Source organism: Abramis brama (assembly GCF_963993115.1).
Source record: "Abramis brama genome assembly, chromosome: 15".
Classification (NCBI taxonomy): domain Eukaryota; kingdom Metazoa; phylum Chordata; class Actinopteri; order Cypriniformes; family Leuciscidae; genus Abramis; species Abramis brama.
In genome coordinates, this window is record NC_139977.1 from 20,284,631 (window position 1) to 20,306,239 (window position 21,609).

A 21,609-nucleotide genomic window follows, 5' to 3' on the forward strand; every position below is an offset into this window, starting at 1 on the left:
CGCGGTGAAACAATTCGTCCTTCGGCCAATCCGTGAGCGGAGGCGGGTGAAACAAATTGCAACAATTCACCCGAAGATCCGTTTCGCCATAGCGCAATGGAACCATACCAATGTTCTCTGTTGGCCCCCCTGCGCCCAACCCATTCACCGATTTTAAATGTTGTGGCCGATCCTCCACTGCTCAAATAATTGTTTATCGCCTTCAAGAAAAAAAAGTCACAGAGCTAGGGTTAGGGTTAGGGTTAGAAAAAAAAAAAAAACCCCAAAAAAACTGCAGGGATATATTGGTGAGCAGATCATGTCTGGTCACATCTAGTCTTATTGTATCGCGTACCTGATTCCTGCATAACATTTTGTAATCCCTACCCTATCTATATCTTCTGAGGTGTAGTGGCAGTTTAAATAAATATATCACACATATATTAACAGGGCATCTAGCTTTATTAGTAGGCTACATTTATCAGTTTCTTAAATAACCAAACTTTAACAACATAAGGGCAGATCCTTTGACTGCAGCTGATGGCGCAGTGAAGTGAGTCCTCATTTTCTTCCCTCGCATACTACAGGAGGTGGAGCTGAGACATGAAATGCAATAATATTAAAATTATATTAAATGGAATATAAAACATACTACAGAAAAAAAACTTACCCAATGGAAATGATGAAATCGCACTGTAGAGGTAGATAGACCAATTAGGTTGATTCAGTGATTGTAACTCCGCCCACAAGTAGACGGAGACGATTTGGTTGAACTTGGGAGAAGATTTGTTCTGCAGAGAAACCCTGAAAAGAGAAGAATATTAGAGAAATTATTAGTTAAAACCTAGATCTGAAGTGTTTAGGAATATATATCGAATGAGATTTGCTGATTTGAGTGAGTTTTGTAACGAGTTATAGACTGAGATCGAATCGATCAACTTTATGTCAGCTGCGTCACACGGAGGAAACAGCATCAACTGAGTTGTTTAAAAAGGGAATTGGTGTGAGTTCAAATTGAATAATGTTTTGTTTGTTTGAAGATAGACTCATAAATATTTTGTTTTGTGCATGATTTATGTTCGTAATATCACTTGTATGATGTTAACAACTGATCTTGTGATCTGTTGAGTTTTTAAGTGAACGATATTGAATCGAAAAATCATTTCAAGGTTGTCATGATTTTATGTGAGTGAATTAAGTGTGCTGTCCGGTTATGTGCAGGCCGTTTTTTTGTGCTTTTCGGACTGTGTTCTAGTGATGTTACATTTGACACTGAAGCTTCAAAGCGCGTCTCGAGTACGCAGCGCAATTTCTCATGAAGCTCCGTGTCGGAGCGCGTATTGTTTTCGGAGAAACGCGTGATCAACGAAAAACGAAGCCTCACTTTCTTTCCAGGCACGTGAATGCTTCCCTTTTGCGTGTCGGAATGTTTGAACCCAGACCACTACTCTACAGGTTTTTGGAAGTTTAAGTCCATTTACTAAAAAAAAATTATATATATAAATAAGCCTACAGCCTATGTTACATGATCATTATATTCTGACACATAAACAGCATAGAAACCATAAATAGACTAACATTTACTTGCATCAAGCAACTCTGTTATTTTTTATTTCTGTGTAGTATTAATATAACTGTTACATTTATTTTATTGCCACACTTTAATATGTTAATTATATTATCAGAAAACTGAACATTTAGCGTTGTCAGTCTTTTATTTGTGATTAATGGATAAAACAACGGCACTGCGCATTCAGCTGCTCATAAACATGGCTGCTATAAATTTGACCTTCCACAAGATGGCGCTGTTTTCGACACTCTTGAGAGTCGAATTCTTTGAATCTTTTCCCGAAACACTCAGGGGAAAGCCTCAGTGCTTCAAGAGGCTTCATTTGCCCATCCCTACTGTGTTCGAGTTATTGAATCACTGACGCTGAACAGCGCATTCGAGGAGAGAATCAGATGGCGGGCCACCCAAAGAGCGGAATGGACTGAAATTCCTTTTCGCGTCGGGTTGGATACATCTTTGAGTTTTCTTTCACACGTTCCCACTAAGCAAAATGATGTCCAAAACACGTCTTTACAACGTCTTTGTCACAAAAGTCGGACGTTGAAAAGACGTCCACTGAGGAGCTAGAATGAAAGTTTTTATGACGTCTTTTTTTGACGTGTTCTGCACGTCCGATATCTAGACGTTCATCAAACCTTCGTATCCTCTGAAACAATTCGTCGGCCGGCCAATGAGGCGAGGGGAGCAGAGGCGGGGCGCGGTGAAACAATTCGTCCTTCGGCCAATCCGTGAGCGGAGGCGGGTGAAACAAATTGCAACAATTCACCCGAAGATCCGTTTCGCCATAGCGCAAGGATGACACGCAAATTCGTGAAGCGTTCCTCATTTTTATAAATTATGAATTATTAATGATGAATTTACTGTAATTTTTCATGTTTTACACTGTATCAACTGGAAAAACCCAGTGTTTACGCGTGCAGTACGCGCAGACCAACCGCTGGAGGGCAGCATCGCATTGGCAGTCTAGCACTAGACTAGAGCGTCTCACTGGCTCACAGCTGAATTTACATCTTCAGCTCGGGTTCAAAGTTGTTACAGGATTCAGGAAAAGAAACTGTTTGCTTTCAAGAAGAAAATGGTGTAAATATTCGCAATGACTGCATTTAACATCCTGCTGTTTCCTTAGATGATCTAATCTACCGTGTCTTAATTTGACAGTTATTAAGGTTTAAGCATCGTTAATGTTAACTCTGAATCTTCATTCCTTTCACTCAAAACCATCAGAAATCGACACGAATTGAATCCAGTATGATTATATAAGGATTAATTTTAATGTATAAAATAATTAAAATGCACATAGGGGAGAGTGGGGTAAAGTGAGACATTTTTTACATTTGTTCCCCTCTAAGCGAGCTAAAATGATATATCAGTCAAATTTACACATTTCCCATTAATTCAGGATGTTTCCTAGCAATGGAAATTATTAGAATGTATTCAGGACGAAAGGCAGTGAAAATATGATTGTTTTTAAAAAAGTGGTCTTGTGTCTCACTTTACCCCAGCTTAGGGGTAAACTGAGACAGACCAGAGAAATCAAGGGGATAAAGTGAACCAGCTGGGGGTAAACTGATCCACTTACTTTTTCCACTCTGAAACTTCCATAACAACACATGTTGTAACAGTAAGAATCTTGACAGCTAGCTTGACAACCACACATTCCAGAACTAATGTCGGACTAGTAACAGAATCATGGAGATTGGTCAATTAAGCACATTTTTTTGATGACCCACCGGTGCGCATCCAAGTGAAGGTGCAACGCCCTTGGCGTGCTAAGGGTGAATGGCACACAGGTGGAAATTCCTCCTAAAAAAAAAATGAACTATGTCCAAATTATTGTGATACATTTGGATAACTCAATGCAGTCAGACCTCCCCTGGCCAGCCCAGGGAGGGTGGCCCGTCCTGAGCCAGATTCGGATTTGTCCGCCACCACTGGAGCTCCGTCTGGAGCAAAGTCGGTCCTAAAACGGACCTTTAGGTCTTTGTGGAGGAGGGACAATGCTCCGCTCGGACAAGGAACATGGACCAGAGAACCGTGGTGGTCAGACCGGGTGGGGAAACAGCCTGACCCAGCCCAGAGAAAGTTCACTTTGTGCGGGCGAGACTTCCAGTAAATAGGGTCTGGTTTGGACACCCAGTCCCTCGGTGCCAGGGCGTGCACACCGGTGAACGTGCACCGTCCTGGGTGAGCTAGGGGTGAAAGACACACTGGAGGATATTCCTCCTTGTAAAAATGTCCAAAAATATCTTGTATTTGAAGAAGAGCTCCATGCTCGCAGACCTCCCGGACCTCTCGGAAGACTCAGATGGCCCGTCTGAAACGGATGTCCGCAAAGGTGGCCGCGGGCGCGTCGGGAGGCTTGGATTAGTTGGGGCCCCCCTGGCACATCTTAAGAGCCGAACTTTGCCCTGCGCCTCCCCCCGCTTTGAAAGCACCCTTCCCGGTTACGGCCTCGATCCAGATGCCTCCCGCCCCTGCCCCCGGCGGATGGTTCCTCATGCGCCCTATGAGTGGCCGTGTCGTCTCGAGCCTAGGCCCGAGTGGAGCAAGACCCGTGTGTAGGGAGCCTGCGCATCGCGGTTCACCGTCCGGGGCTTCTCGGTTGATCCCAAAGGTAAAACGTATGCTTGTCGAACAGTCGGTCTGGGTAAACGGCGAAGCGACTCCAGGGGCTTGAGACACCCCTGGAGAAAAAGCGGTGGAGGAAGGTCCTCCTCCGAAAACAAAATGGACAGTGTCCGTGAGGTTGCAGATGGACGAGATTCCCATGCTGACTTCACTCCCTAGCAGGCTCCCAGGGAGAGTGCGGAGCTCCTGTCGGAGCGACCTCGGTCCTAAAACGGACCTTGGGGGTTTTGTCGAGGAGGGGACAAACGCTCCATTCGGACAAGGTGAGAGGGAGAAGGTGCTCCACCTCTTTGCCTCAGTTACTGCACCCCGGGCTACTGATTTTACTTCCCCCTTCTTTTTTTTTCTTTATGAATCTTAGGAGGCTTGACTTGTCAATATTTCTCTCCCTTGCAGCTGCTCTTATAGACTTCTTTCCTTCCTTGACCTCAGCGGCTGCACTCTCCATCTCCTCGAGGGGTGTTTTGCCCCAGGTTTTCTTCCTGGTGTATTGCCTTGGCATGATGGCTTTTCTACTATGTTTATGACATTAAAAATAAAACATATGTCATGTAATATTACATTAAAATATGTTTAAGACTAAACTTAACTTGTGCCTCATGTCTCACTTTACCCCACCGCCACATTTTAGAAAAAAACGATCTCTCTTAGCAATTTAGGCTTATCTTCAGCTAGCATCACCACATGGTTTTATATGTTGGTAGTTCATCAACATGTATGATATAAGTTTTTCTGCTTGAATCAATTTGCTTTGGCACAACAGTTGATTAAGTTGACAGCAAGAAAATTTACTTTTACGTGCAAAAAAAATATTTTTGTGAAAAAAACATGCTTACTACAGCACCATGAGGTCCTCTCCTTCATGGCCAAGGGGAAATGGAAGGGGCTTGAAAACATAATGGTCATATGACCACAATTGTGTTCCGTTGCCTAGATATAGGGGGTGTCTCACATTACCCGATGTCTCACATTACCCCGTTCTCCCCTACCATGTGTCGTTTCCGCATAGATGTCTGTCAAATTTTCGTCGTTTTCCTTGGCTCTTCTTTTTTCTTTGGTAACGTTACCTGAAAACGCAGAGCAAAACGAGAATTAGAAACACTAAATGTGTATTTTAATTTCCACTCACCGCAAACAAAACTTAAACGTTGTTGCTAAATAAATGTTGTCGGACGATCTTGCTTCGTAATTCAGAGGAATTACATGACAAACGTTCTCCGCTGCATTCAAGACGAAAACTTTTCTTCTTTCGAGCATCATCTGACAGATCAGATTGTAGACCAGAAACATCTTTAAATTCCATGTTTAAAACGACATTATGCTAGATTTGAGAGATTGTCTAAATTGTGTATTGGAAAAACTAATCTCAAGGAGTAGTTACATCTGTAAATATGACTGGATGTCATTTGTCAATCATTGTATTTCTCTAGACATCAATTTAAACATTCATAATAACAATTATCTGCAATTTTTAGAGTACTGTGAGTGAAAAGAAAGCAAGAAACACATACAGGTTACTATTTCTTCATTAAAAAATAATATATATATATATATATATACAGTGAGGAAAATAAGTATTTGAACACCCTGCTATTTTGCAAGTTCTCCCACTTCGAAATCATGGAGGGGTCTGAAATTGTCATCGTAGGTGCATGTCCACTGTGAGAGACATAATCTAAAAATATAGCTGCGAGCAGCGATTGCGGGCCCAAGCCGGTGGCACCGCCACCCTGGTGCCTTTAGTTACACTAAAGCCACCGGGGTGGCGGTGTCACCGGCTTGGGCCCTCCATCGCTGCTCGCAGCTATATATATATATATATATATATATATATATATGGTGTGCGTCCACGGCGAGGAACGGGCAGAGAAGAGCGAACGTTTTTTAGTTCATTCCTACTTCCATAGGAATTCATGCTCATACTCTGCACCATTATCCATGTCAGTGCGGTCAAAAGCATTTTGAAAGTGACACACTTCCTGCTGCCAGTTGGTGGCGCTATAACTTTGACTCACAATAGTTACATCCATCTGATCGGCCTCTTAGCATGAACACACTGCTGAAGTTTCATCAAGATCAGTTAATGTATGCAGAAGTTATATTACTTTGTGTTTCTCTTTTCTCGCCATAAATTAATTTCCTCGCCACGACCAAACCGTTCGAGATATCAAAAATCCGTCCGCAATTTATCATCCTCAATGTCTTGACTTCATGCTGACCGAGTTTGGAGGCGATTAGATGAATTCTCTAGGAGGAATACATCAAATTCCACAGCATGCGTTTTTCAAACAACCCATAATAGCCGACTTCCTGTTGGGCGGAGCTAATAACTTAGAGTGCGGAAGTTGTTCGGCCCGATGAGATCTATATGTGTACCGAGTTTCATATTAATTCATGCAAGCGTGTTTGATATATGGACCAAGTTTTCAGACCGTGTTCAAGGGGGCGCTGTTGAGCCCCCCGCCACGCCCGGGTACCAGCTTCAGCCCGGCTCTGATGACCGTGGGTTCTGACCTGTGTGCAAAGTTTCAAGAGTTTTTGAGCATGTTAAGGGCCCCAAAAGCCCCTGAAACCTTGAAAAACAAAGATTAAATAGAATAGACAAATTATCTGACTTCCTGTTGGTCTGAGGTAATGACTGTAAATTAGAAAGTTGTCCGGCTTGATGAGAATAATACACCTACCAAGTTTTGTGATTCTAGGAAAAACTAAGCCCCCATTTTTGACTAAAGGTGGCGCTACTGAGCCATTCCACCACGCCCGTTTCTGAAACTTTGCACGTCTACTGGATAATAAATGTGATGTGTCTGTCAAGTTTCATGCATTTTCAAGTATGAGAAGAGTCTCAAAAGCATCCGAAAAGAATATTAAAGTTTGATGCGTTGCCACGGCAACAGTATCTAAGATATCAATAATCCTTTCTCAGGTCTACATCTGCCGTGTGTCTACATTATACACATAAAGTTTTAAGCAAATCGGGTAAAAATAAGAGGGTGATTTCAAAGCATTTTGAAAGTGACACACTTCCTGTTGCCAGTTGGTGGCACTATAACTTTGACTCACAAATGTCACATCCATGTGATCGGCCTCTTACCACGAACACACTGCTGAAGTTTAATCAAGATCAGTTAATGTGTGCAGAAGTTATACCACTTCGTGTTTCTCTTTTCTCGCCATAAATTCGTTTCCTCGCCACGACCAAACCATTCGAGATATCAAAAATCAGTCCGCAATTTAGCATCCTCAATGTCTTGACTTCATGCGGACCAAGTTTGGAGGCGATTGGATGAATTCTCTAGGAAGAGGACATCAAATTCCACAGCATGCGTTTTTCAAACAACCCATAATAGCTGACTTCCTGTTGGGCTGGCGTAAAACTTGACCAGGGAAAGTTGTCCGGCCCGATGAGATCTATATGTGTACCGAGTTTCATATTAATTCATGCAAGCGTGTTTGATATATGGACCAAGTTTTCAGACCCTGTTCAAGGTGGCGCTGTTGAGCCCCCCTGCCACGCCTGTTTCTAAAACTTTTCACATGTCTACTGGCTAATAAGTGTTATGTGTCTGTCGAGTTTCATCCAATTTGAAGCATGCTAAGAGTCTCAAAAACATCCGAAAAGAATATTAAAGTTTCATGCGTTGCCACGGCAACAGTATCTAAGATATCAATAATCCTTCCACAGGTCTACATCTGCCGTGTGTTTACATTATACACATAAAATTTGAAGCAAATCGGGTAAAAATAAGAAAGTGACTTCAAAGCATTTTGAAAGTGACAAACTTCCTGCAGCCAGTTGGTGGCGCTATAACTTTGACTCACAATAGTCACATCCATGTGATCGGCCTCTTACAACGAACACACTGCGGAAGTTTCATCAAGATCAGTTAATGTATGCAGAAGTTATAACACACTTCCTGTGTCCCATTATTCGCCATAAATTCGTTTCCTAGTCACGGCCAAACCGTTCGAGATATCAAAAATCTGTTCACAAGAATTCATCCTCAATGTCTTGACTTCATTCACACCGAGTTTGGTGGTGATCGGATGAATTCCCTAGGAGGAGTGTTTCACATTCCATTGTATGCGTTTTCCAAACAACGTATAATAACCGACTTCCTGTTGGGCTTTTGTAAAACTTAGAGCACGAAAGTTGTTCGGCCCGATGAGATCTATATGTGTACTGAGTTTCATATTATTACATGCAAGCGTGTTTGATATATGGACCAAGATTTCGGACCCCATTCCAGGGGGCGCTGTCGAGCCCCCCTGCCACGCCCGGGTACCAGCTTCAGCCCGGCCCTGATGGCCGCGGGTTCTGACCTGTGTGCAAAGTTTCAAGAGTTTTTGAGCATGTTAAGGGCCCTAAAAGTGGCAAAAAGGCAACAAAAAAAATAATGAAAAAAAAAAATAAAAAAAAAAAAAAATATATATATATATATATATATATATATATATATATATATATATATGTATATATGTATATATATATATATATATATAAATATAGCTGCGAGCAGCGATTACGGGCCCAAGCCGGTGGCACCGCAACCCCGGTGCCTTTAGTTACCTAAAGGCACCGGGGATGGCGGTGCCGCCGGCTTTGGCCCTCCATCGCTGCTCGCAGCTATATTTATATATATATATATATATATACAGTGAGGAAAATAAGTATTTGAACACCCTGCTATTTTGCAAGTTCTCCCACTTGGAAATCATGGAGGGGTCTGAAATTGTCATCGTAGGTGCATGTCCACTGTGAGAGACATAATCTAAAATAAAAAAATCCAGAAATCACAATATATGATTTTTTAACAATTTATTTGTATGATACAGCTGCAAATAAGTATTTGAACACCTGTCTATCAGCTAGAATTCTGACCCTCAAAGACCTTTTAGTCTGCCTTTAAAATGTCCACCTCCACTCCATTTATTATCCTAAATTAGATGCACCTGTTTGAGGTCGTTAGCTGCATAAAGACACCTGTCCACCCCATACAATCAGTAAGAATCCAACTACTAACATGGCCAAGACCAAAGAGCTGTCCAAAGACACTAGAGACAAAATTGTACACCTCCACAAGGCTGGAAAGGGCTACGGGGAAATTGCCAAGCAGCTTGGTGAAAAAAGGTCCACTGTTGGAGCAATCAATAGAAAATGGAAGAAGCTAAACATGACTGTCAATCTCCCTCGGACTGGGGCTCCATGCAAGATCTCACCTCGTGGGGTCTCAATGATCCTAAGAAAGGTGAGAAATCAGCCCAGAACTACACGGGAGGAGCTGGTCAATGACCTGAAAAGAGCTGGGACCACCGTTTCCAAGGTTACTGTTGGTAATACACTAAGACGTCATGGTTTGAAATCATGCATGGCACGGAAGGTTCCCCTGCTTAAACCAGCACATGTCAAGGCCCGTCTTAAGTTTGCCAATGACCATTTGGATGATCCAGAGGAGTCATGGGAGAAAGTCATGTGGTCAGATGAGACCAAAACAGAACTTTTTGGTCATAATTCCACTAAACGTGTTTGGAGGAAGAAGAATGATGAGTACCATCCCAAGAACACCATCCCTACTGTGAAGCATAGGGGTGGTAGCATCATGCTTTGGGGGTGTTTTTCTGCACATGGGACAGGGCGACTGCACTGTATTAAGGAGAGGATGACCGGGGCCATGTATTGCGAGATTTTGGGGAACAACCTCCTTCCCTCAGTTAGAGCATTGAAGATGGGTCGAGGCTGGGTCTTCCAACATGACAATGACCCGAAGCACACAGCCAGGATAACCAAGGAGTGGCTCTGTAAGAAGCATATCAAGGTTCTGGCGTGGCCTAGCCAGTCTCCAGACCTAAACCCAATAGAGAATCTTTGGAGGGAGCTCAAACTCTGTGTTTCTCAGCGACAGCCCAGAAACCTGACTGATCTAGAGATGATCTGTGTGGAGGAGTGGGCCAAAATCCCTCCTGTAGTGTGTGCAAACCTGGTGAAAAACTACAGGAAACGTTTGACCTCTGTAATTGCAAACAAAGGCTACTGTACCAAATATTAACATTGATTTTCTCAGGTGTTCAAATACTTATTTGCAGCTGTATCATACAAATAAATAGTTAAAAAATCATACATTGTGATTTCTAGATTATTTTTTTTAGATTATGTCTCTCACAGTGGACATGCACCTACGATGACAATTTCAGACCCCTCCATGATTTCTAAGTGGGAGAACTGGCAAAATAGCAGGGTGTTCAAATACTTATTTTCCTCACTGTATATATATACAGAAAGTATATAAGACAGAAATTATTACTTGTCTTACCTTATTCTGATTTTATGATACACTCAAAATATTCCACAACAAATCCTTTAAATTGAATGTAAAAATAAAAACGAAAGTAAGCAGTGTTGGTCTCACGTAACCCTCTCATTAGAATCAAAATGTTTCAATATTTGCAATGTATTTGGATGCTAAACTATTAACCCCCTCACTTTTGTCAAAAGCATTTTGAAAGTGACACACTTCCTGCTACCAGTTGGTGGCGCTATAACTTTGACTCACAATAGTTACATCCATCTGATCGGCCTCTTACCACGAACACACTGCTGAAGTTTCAGCAAGATCAGTTAACGTATGCAGAAGTTATAACACACTTCCTGTGTCCCATTATTCGCCATAAATTAGTTTCCTCGCCACGGCCAAACCGTTCGAGATATCAAAAATCTGTTCGCAAGAATTCATCCTCAATGTCTTGACTTCATTCACACCGAGTTTGGTGGCGATCGGATAAATTTCCTAGAAGGAGTATTTCACATTCCATTGTATGCGTTTTCCAAACAACGTATAATAACCGACTTCCTGTTGGGCTTTTGTAAAACTTAGAGCACAAAAGTTGTTCGGCCCGATGAGATCTATATGTGTACTGAGTTTCATATTATTACATGCAAGCGTGTTTGATTTATGGACCAAGTTTTCGGACACCATTCCAGGGGGCGCTGTCGAGCCCCCCTGCCACGCCCGGGTACCAGCTTCAGTCCGTCCCTGATGGCCGCAGGTTCTGACGTGTGTGCAAAATTTCAAGAGTTTTTGAGTATGTTAAGGGCCCCAAAAGTGGCAAAAAGGTGGAAAAAAAATAATAATAAAGAAAAAAGAAAAAAAAGAAAAAAAATAATCCTTACGGAAACAATAGGGCCTTCGCCCTTTCAGGGCTTGGGCCCTAAATATATATATATATATAGCTGCGAGCAGCGATTGCGGGCCCAAGCCGGTGACACCGCCTTGGGCCCTCCATCGCTGCTCGCAGCTATATTTATATATATATATATATAATTCCACAGCATGCGTTTTTCAAACAACCCATAATAGCCGACTTCCTGTTGGGCAGAGCTAATAACTTAGAGTGCGGAAGTTGTTCGGCCCGATGAGATCTATATGTGTACCGAGTTTCATATTAATTCATGCAAGCGTGTTTGATATATGGACCAAGTTTTCAGACCGTGTCCAAGGGGGCGCTGTTGAGCCCCCCTGCCACACCCGGGTACCAGCTTCAGCCCGGCTCTGATGACCGTGGGTTCTGACCTGTGTGGAAAGTTTCAAGAGTTTTTGAGCACGTTAAGGGCCCCAAAAGCCCCTGAAACCTTGAAAAACAAAGATTAAATGGAATAGACAAACCCCCCCCCCCACACACACACAGACACACAGAGAGAGAGAGAAAATTCTCCAGAAAATCCACATTCAAACCAAAATATCTGACTTCCTGTGGGTCTGAGGTTATGACTGTAAATTAGAAAGGTGTCCTGCTTGATGAGAACAATACACCTACCAAGTTTTGTGACTCTACTTAAAACTAAGCCCCCATTTTTGACTAAAGGTGGCGCTACTGAGCCATTCCACCACGCCCGTTTCTGAAACTTTGCACATGTCTACTGTATAATAAATGTGATGTGTCTGTCGAGTTTCATGCATTTTCAAGCATGTGAAGAGTCTCAAAAGCATCCGAAAAGAATATTAAAGTTTGATGCGTTGCCACGGCAACAGTATCTAAGATATCAATAATCCTTTCACAGGTCTACATCTGCCGTGTGTCTACATTATACACATAAAGTTTTAAGCAAATCGGGTAAAAATAAGAGAGTGATTTCAAAGCATTTTGAAAGTGACACACTTCCTGTTGCCAGTTGGTGGCGCTATAACTTTGACTCACAAAGGTCACATCCATGTGATCGGCCTCTTACAACGAATACACTGCTGAAGTTTCAGCAAGATCAGTTAATGTATGCAGAAGTTATAACACACTTCCTGTGTCCCATTATTCGCCATAAATTCGTTTCCTCGCCACGGCCAAACCGTTCGAGATATAAAAAATCTGTTCGCAAGAATTCATCCTCAATGTCTTGACTTCATTCACACCGAGTTTGGCGGCGATCGGATGAATTCCCTAGGAGGAGTATTTCACATTCCATTGTATGCATTTTCCAAACAACGTATAATAACCGACTTCCTGTTGGGCTTTTGTAAAACTTAGAGCACGAAAGTTGTGCGGCCCGATGAGATCTATACGTGTACTGAGTTTCAGATTATTACATGCAAGCGTGTTTGATATATGGACCAAGGTTTCGGACCCCATTCCAGGGGGCGCTGTCGAGCCCCCCTGCCACGCCCGGGTACCAGCTTAAGTCCGGCCCTGATGGCCGCGGGTTCTGACCTGTGTGCTAAGTTTCAAGAGTTTTTGAGCATGTTAAGGGCCCCAAAAGTGGCAAAAAGGCACAAAAAAATAAAAAAAATTAAAAAAATCCTTACGAAACCAATAGGGCCTTCGCCCTTTCAGGGCTTGGGCCCTAATAATAATCCTTACGAAAACAATAGGGCCTTCGCCCTTTCAGGGCTTGGGCCCTAAAAAAAAATCCAGAAATCACAATGTATGATTTTTTTAACTATTTATTTGTATGATACAGCTGCAAATAAGTATTTGAACACCTGAGAAAATCAATGTTAATATTTGGTACAGTAGTCTTTGTTTGCAATTACAGAGGTCAAACGTTTCCTGTAGTTTTTCACCAGGTTTGCACACACTGCAATTATGACCAAAAAGTTCTATTTTGGTCTCATCTGACCACATGACTTTCTCCCATGACTCCTCTGGATCATCCAAATGGCCATTGGCAAACTTAAGACGGGCCTTGACATGTGCTGGTTTAAGCAGGGGAACCTTCCATGCCATGCATGATTTCAAACCATGACGTCTTAGTGTATTACCAACAGTAACCTTGGAAACGGTGGTCCCAGCTCTTTTCAGGTCATTGACCAGCTCCTCCCGTGTAGTTCTGGGCTGATTTCTCACCTTTCTTAGGATCATTGAGACCCCACGAGGTGAGATCTTGCATGGAGCCCCAGTCCGAGGGAGATTGACAGTCATGTTTAGCTTCTTCCATTTTCTAATGATTGCTCCAACAGTGGACCTTTTTTCACCAAGCTGCTTGGCAATTTCCCCGTAGCCCTTTTCAGCCTTGTGGAGGTGTACAATTTTGTCTCTAGTGTCTTTGGACAGCTCTTTGGTAGTTGGATTCTTACTGATTGTATGGGGTGGACAGGTGTCTTTATGCAGCTAACGACCTCAAACAGGTGCATCTAATTTAGGATAATAAATGGAGTGGAGGTGGACATTTTAAAGGCAGACTAACAGGTCTTTGAGGGTCAGAATTCTAGCTGATAGACAGGTGTTCAAATACTTATTTGCAGCTGTATCATACAAATAAATAGTTAAAAAATCATATATTGTGATTTCTGGATTTTTTTTTTAGATTATGTCTCTCACAGTGGACATGCACCTACGATGACAATTTCAGACCCCTCCATGATTTCCAAGTGGGAGAACTTGCAAAATAGCAGGGTGTTCAAATACTTATTTTCCTCACTGTATATATACACTCACCTAAAGGATTATTAGGAACACCATACTAAATACTGTGTTTGACCCCCTTTCGCCTTCAGAACTGCCTTAATTCTACATGGCATTGATTCAACAAGGTGCTGAAAGCATTCTTTAGAAATGTTGTCCCATATTGATAGGATAGCATCTTGCAGTTGATGGAGATTTGTGGGATGCACATCCAGGGCACGAAGCTCCCGTTCCACCACATCCCAAAGATGCTCTATTGGGTTGAGATCTGGTGACTGTGGGGGCCATTTTAGTACAGTGAACTCATTGTCATGTTCAAGAAACCAATTTGAAATGATTCGAGCTTTGTGACATGGTGCATTATCCTGCTGGAAGTAGCCATCAGAGGATGGGTACATGGTGATCATAAAGGGATGGACATGGTCAGAAACAATGCTCAGGTAGGCCATGGCATTTAAACGATGCCCAATTGGCACTAAGGGGCCTAAAGTGTGCCAAGAAAACATCCCCCACACCATTACACCACCACCACCAGCCTGCACAGTGGTAACAAGGCATGATGGATCCATGTTCTCATTCTATTTACGCCAAATTCTGACTCTACCATCTGAATGTCTCAACAGAAATCGAGACTCATCAGACCAGGCAACATTTTTCCAGTCTTCAACTGTCCAATTTTGGTGAGCTCGTGCAAATTGTAGCCTTTTTCCTATTTGTAGTGGAGATGAGATGAGTGGTACCCGGTGGGGTCTTCTGCTGTTGTAGCCCATCCGCCTCAAGGTTGTGCGTGTTGTGGCTTCACAAATGCTTTGCTGCATACCTCGGTTGTAACAAGTGCTTATTTCAGTAAAAGTTGCTCTTCTATCAGCTTGAATCAGTCGGCCCATTCTCCTCTGACCTCTAGCATCAACAAGGCATTTTCGCCCACAGGACTGCCGCATACTGGATGTTTTTCCCTTTTCACACCATTCTTTGTAAACCCTAGAAATGGTTGTGTGTGAAAATCCCAGTAACTGAGCAGATTGTGAAATACTCAGACCGGCCCGTCTGGCACCAACAACCATGCCACGCTCAAAATTGCTTAAATCACCTTTCTTTCCCATTCTGACATTTAGTTTGGAGTTCAGGAGATTGTCTTGACCAGGACCACCCCCCCAAATGCATTGAAGCAACTGCCATGTGATTGGTTGATTAGATAATTGCATTAATGAGAAATTGAACAGGTGTTCCTAATAATCCTTTAGGTGAGTGTATATATATATATATTCAAAATGCCATGTTTTCACAGCTTTTTTCTATTGGATCAATTTGAATATATGAACAATTATTCATTTTAATATACTTTTATTAAAAAGCAAAATAATCACCATCAATCTCGTGTTTACATCTCGGGTAGCAAATTCAGGAGAATCAAAGGTGTGTTTACCAAATATTTACACCAAAGCAGCTGAAATCATCATTTGTACAGCCACTATATAATAAGGAATATATGACAGACAACTGGGAAGGAGAGAGAATGATATGCCATGCATATCAAGCACAGAAAGACTAATTAAACATTCTTGACGTTATCATACTTAAAAGAAAAGAAAGGTTTTAGAAGTATATCACACCGCCTGAATGACAAAATCTCAGACACACTCTTAATGAAATGTCAGAGTAATGCAACCATTTTGTGGTTTCTCTATGATGCCTGCAAAGTTGGTTATTTTTTCTCTTTAAACAGGCAGGAAATGGTCTGTCTCTAGAATGTGTAACTTTTTAGTTCTTCTTTTAGGTCACTTTTAGGAAAATTGCTGCTGCTGCATCTGGTTCAGATGTGTGGGCGCCAAATTTGGATAACAGCCTCACTTTCTCATAAACATGCACTAATTTTCTGCTTTATCTGCAGGAAGGACTGGTGTAGTAGAACAAACCCTTTGCAAATGCTGCATGCAAACCTGCAAAGCCAGTTTATGGGCTAGAAAATCTAAGGATTACACTAGTGAGGTAAAGTACATGGATAATGCATTTACACATCTCTCTCTGTGTTGGTAACAAGTTGCTATAAAGGCTACCTGCATTGTTTAGCATTTTACTCACCTCCTTCTCAACATCCTACATTTTAAAAAACAAAAAAAACACACATCAGCTACAATCATGTTTGATTGTGTTTTATTTGTTGTAAAATACACCTTGAAAGTCCATGAATGTTAACCACAGGCTTTATTTTGCTCCTAAATTGAAACCCATGGCTTAGAAATGCTACTTCTCTTGCAGGTTTTGGTCTACAAACAGCTCTAGAAAGTATAGTGGGTCAAAAGCAGGTCAGGGAACAGCTGCTGCCGTCGAGCCCACCGGAGGAGGTTTGCCTTGATCACGCTGTACTGCCTGTCCGGATGCATACTGCTGAATGGCAAACTCAGAGGTTGAGTGGCCATGCCGGACCGGTTCCAGAAGTTTTGACTGCACAGGAGGGAGGAGTTCAGAGACCAAAACCACCGGAAACATCTCATGGTGGATGGGATCTAGTTGGTTCAGGATATCCAGTGACCAGGACCGGCACTCAAGGTATTCAGTACCCATGCCATGCTCTGACGGGTTGTCCCACAGAGTGACAATCCCATCTACTTTCTCCTGAGTGACGAAGCCCTGATGGCACAGCTCAACCAGTCTGTTTGCCAGCTTTATGACATGGTCATACCCAGCTTGGCCATCTGGTCCCACACTCTCCACCTGGGCATCAAAAGAAATGAATACACATTGCAGGTGAGCTCCAAATTCAAGGGGCTTGTCAAAGCTCAAACCCCTCATCCCCCTCCTGGTCCTCATCCCGAAGCTCATCTGGGGTGTCAGGATCTGCAGCAAAGTGTTCCTCAAATGCTCTATTGGTTTTGGAATACAAGTATTGCACACCAATGAGCTCACCTATAGAAAAACAGAGTGCGTAATGCAGATGTTTTAACAACACATGGGTGAAATACAGCTGCTACCCATAAGTAGCATGTGCATGACCACAATACCTGTGTTTTCGCCCGGGCTGGTGTAATCCTGAACCGCCTTGAAGGTCATGGTGCCTACATTCAGAAAAGACAATAATTATCTATGTGTGAAAATGATAATGAATATGAAAACAGATGCAAACATGAACAATTAATTAATGAACCTACCACTGGGAGATTGTGAGTTGGTTTAGCTCAAAGAGCTTTAATTTTGTCAGAGCCATGTTTCCGGGGCTGCCCAGGACTATATCCCGAATCATCCTGTAGTCCCTTATGATGGCAGCCCATTGGTTTACCCGGAGTCCGGCGATGGTCTGACCGGCAGGGAGCCAGGCAGATGGCTTCCTCCACACGGCTTGAGCTGGGCCACTGAGCCGGTCCACCTACACCAAAGGAAGCATCTGCAAAGTGAAAAAGGATCAAACAAGTGAATAACATTGGTTACGAGACCGGTTATGATGATTATAGCCAAAATACAAAGAACTTTTAAGAGAATCAAATGATAAAGAAGTAACAAAGTGAGAAAAACAACAGAAACCAGTACCTCTTCAGACTTTCAGTGCCAGGGGTCAAATTGGTCTTTGAATGGCTGACCTTGGAGCGACCCTTCAGTTGTCTGTCACGGTGGCGGGGGAAGTATATAAGACGGCCCTTGTCATGATCTGACAAGTTGTTCCACAGCATGACGATCTCATCCACCTTACACTGAGTAACAAACCCCTGATGGCGCAGGGCAACCAGACTGTTGGCCAGCCTAATGACGTGGTCATAACCAGCTTGGCCATCTGGTCCCACACTCTCCATCTGTGCATGAAAAGAAATGAATAAACTCCTCTATCATCAATGCCTCCTGGTCACGGCGCCTGATATATTTAAGGGCTGCTTCCATAGGGTCCCCGGTCTGCTTCCTCAGCCAGTTGACGTAACTGATTAAAAAAAATATATTCATTAGAAATTAGATTCATCAATTATCACAAAAAATACAACTTATATCAGCATGACATTGTTATTCAAATGACTGTTCTCACCCAATGTGGTCTTTGTCCTTGGACTCATACAGTTCCTGCAGTGTCTCTGCCCTGTACCTGTGAAATCCAACAAGGGCTTGGCCCTCCTGTCCAGGCTGTGAGGCCTGGACTCTGGAATCCATGAATGCCCTCCGGAACCTGACTCCTTAACAGCAGAATATGCATTTGCGTAGCGGGCCAAGGTGTCCTTGTGGACCATCAGTGGAGATGTGGAGACGCTGCGCACACGCTCCTGCTGATGGCTAGCCACCAGCCCCACAACCCAGCCCACGTCATTTTCTAGGAGCCACTTAAAGGTCTGACCCGAACTGTACACGCCGAACTGAACTGCATACCGGCTCAGAACCAGCATCACGGAGTCAGGACCAGGAGGGTGTAGGGCCGCTGTCTGTTCCTGAAGGGGCTGCAGGTCAGTGCCCTCGAGCACCATGAATTCAATGGGCTCATCAAGGCATACATATCCTCAAACCCCTCATCACCCTCCAGATCACCCTGCAGGTCTTCTTCCCGAATCCCATCTGGAATCTACACCTGCGTCTTCCTCAAACGCTCTGCTGGTTTGGGAATATAAGTATTCCACACCAATGAGCTCTCCTGTAGAAACACAGAGTGTATCACATAGATGTTTTAATAACACATGGGTGAAAAGCAGCAAAAGTAAAATGTGTTCATAAACACAATCCCTGTGTATTCACCAGGGCTGGTGTAAACTGTGCCAGTTTCTGATCCAGAAGCTGCTGGCTCAGTGCATTGCAGTACTGCAGCAGCTGGCCGCCATAGCAGATTTCCTCCCTACTGGCACCTTCAACAGCAGCGACCCCACGTGCCTCGTTCCACTGCACCAGTCCTTCCAACAGGTACATTTGAAAATGCAAGGCATTTGCACTTGTACCTAAAAACAAATTCCGATCACCATGAAAAAAAACATACAGTGCAAATATTCACAAATAAACAACAGACGCTATTTTTATGTAATGCAAACCTGGCACGAAGCGATTCAGGTGCAAGTGGAACGACTCCAGGGATGTTGAGCCAAGTGCACAACGGTACGAGGGAAGAATGACCCCATCCTTGGTCACCTGTCCTGTATTCCTGTACAGCTGTACACCTGGCGGGTCCTGGATGCACTGTAAGTGGCGCTGCTGGGTCCGCCAGATCTCCTGCATCCTCTGCTGGTCAAGGAGCTTGATGCCCATGGTGTCCGTTGCCCCCATGAAGTCCATAAGCAGCTTCTCAATGAGCTGCTTAGTCTCCTGGGCCCCTCGAGTGCGGCGGTGACAATGCTTTGCTAGTTCTTTGGCGGTGGGCTTGCAGCCTGTCGCCCGCTTGGCCTCCTTCAGCCTCTCCACATCCAAAGCATCCCATTCAAAGATGCAAGAGGTGAGGCGTTTCATGAAGGGGCCATAAAGCGGGTGGCTGTCTGTGGTCACTCCTACTGCAAACCTCCGCATGAAGTGCCACACATTCAGCCTGACAATCAGCTGGTCCCACTCACCAAACATTGCAGCCGCCTTTCATTTCCCAGTGGCAGAGCAACAGTCCCGGTCCACATAGAGGACTTGGGGAGGAGCTTCCCCAGCTCTCCGGTAGCACTCCACGAGTCCAGAGCACATGGGGAGTAGTCCATCACCCTCTGCCTCAGTGAGGACACACATGAGGACCTGCCCAAACTCGTTACCCATATCTGTGGCCCATGCTGCTGTGCCAGCAGCCTTACCAGCCAGTTTCTTAGTGACCTAAAATAGGATGAAAAGAAGTATTAATATGGAAAGACCTGTCAGTTTACAGTTATTATAATTTTGTGACAGAAAAAACATGACAACAATAAAGTGACCTAGCCTACACCTATCTCTACTAATGGTGATGTTATGAGCATGTGTCTTCTTACCTTTTTAGTAGAATCCATCTTCAGGATAGTTCCATAGATGGAGGTCACCCTGGCCTTTAGTTCCGGCAGCCTGGTCAGCATGTCTTTGGCATAAACTGACAGCAGCCATGCCGGACGAGGCACAGGTACCATCTGAGGTAGCTGGGCACCGAGACTGCTAGGGTCTGTGGCATAGTCCGGGAACTTTGCAACCACAGAGAGATAATGGGTTGTCTGGGCAATCCAATGCTCTCTGTGTCTGACACACAAGCTTCGGTAGGACAAGCACACAAGAGCGTCCCCGCATCCACCTCACTATCTCCTTATCACAGGACAGCCTGCATGATAAAAAAAATAAAGACCACAGCTCAATAATGAGCATGAAAGACATTTCATCTTGTCTCTGGTGAAAGAGCCTTGCTGACCTACAAATGCTGCTCTTTGGGCAGGGTCTGTCTCCAGCCTTCAGGCAGCTGCAAAATCGTGTGGGTCTGTTTTTTCTGCTGCTGATTTTTCACTAACCATTTGAGCATTTTACTTCTTCTGTGAGCAGAGGCTGCTTTTCAGGCACAGCAGCTTTCGTTGCAGAGGTTCTGGCTGACTGGATGATTGAGTCTGTTGTAGAAAAATTTATATTTTACTTTTTTTTCATTAACCTTCTTAGACATTGTGTGGTTTTAAGCATTCGTTTCTCTTCTGGAATTTATGTATGTTTGTGCACCTGGCGTAAGCAAGACGCACACAGTAAGACAAATGGTTAAGAACCTTCAACTCTTTAGGTATGGAAGATAATTTAGCCAAGGGGGGTTAGACGGGTCATTCTATTCTAAATCAGCTAGATGTGGCCATGCTGGGTGAGTGGAAAACTACAGAGGAAAGCACCAGGCTTTAGTCTTACCTTGCAAAATTGAGAGAGAAGAGCAAACTGCTATCAGGGCCAGGAGGGACTCCACTGGAATCAGAAAGAACCCGGTGGCAACAGAAGCATCTCTGGTAAGAGACAGTCAAATTTGTTTTGTGTGGTGGTGTAATTTTAGTATGACTGTGAGTGAACCATGGTGGCTGAGACTGTTTCCTTGGTGGGGGTATAGAAAGTTACCGAGGGGGAGCCGGTAACTAGCTTGTAAAAGTGGACGGAAGAGCCACACCTGATAAATTTGGTGAACCGGAATCAATCGAGCACTGGAAAGTGCTCACGAAAAGATTTTGAGTAAGCCATAATTACAGGGCACTGGAAAGTGCAGACCTGGCCGATTTTGGGTTAAAAAATTGGATCTGTCTGAGACGTCTGACAGATTGGTAAGACACGTGTCGAAGGAAAATCCAGGGGAAATGGAAATCAGCCAATATGGGGTCATCTCACAGTAAGCTCGATAATTTTTATACACCAGTTTTCTGTCAAATGAAAGAATTAAGGGCAAAATGCATGCAAGAAGTTGATCAAGTAACATGGTTTTCCCAGGGAGGGAATGTTAAGTGTCACTAGGCTGACAGCAGTGAGAGACGTGTGTGTGGATTGTAAGCAAACAATCGTGTACTGGTTAGATGAGGCAGAGCGAAAAGAAAGGAAAATGATGCAGAAGGAACTAGCATGTAGGGAAAGAGGGAAAGATGAGAAGAAATGTAGTAGGAAAATGTATGTTATGAAAATAAAATTTCTGATAGAAT

At 43.5% G+C, this 21,609-nt stretch overlaps 1 long non-coding RNA gene across 1 annotated transcript; it reads left to right on the forward strand.

The window, feature by feature from the left end:
* The first annotated feature begins 720 nt into the window (after positions 1 to 720).
* On the forward strand, positions 721 to 17,558 carry LOC311097313. Its single transcript, XR_014609237.1, has 3 exons — positions 721 to 982; positions 15,957 to 16,054; positions 16,325 to 17,558. It is a non-coding gene; the product is annotated as an uncharacterized lncRNA (long non-coding RNA).
* The last annotated feature ends 4,051 nt before the right edge of the window (positions 17,559 to 21,609 follow it).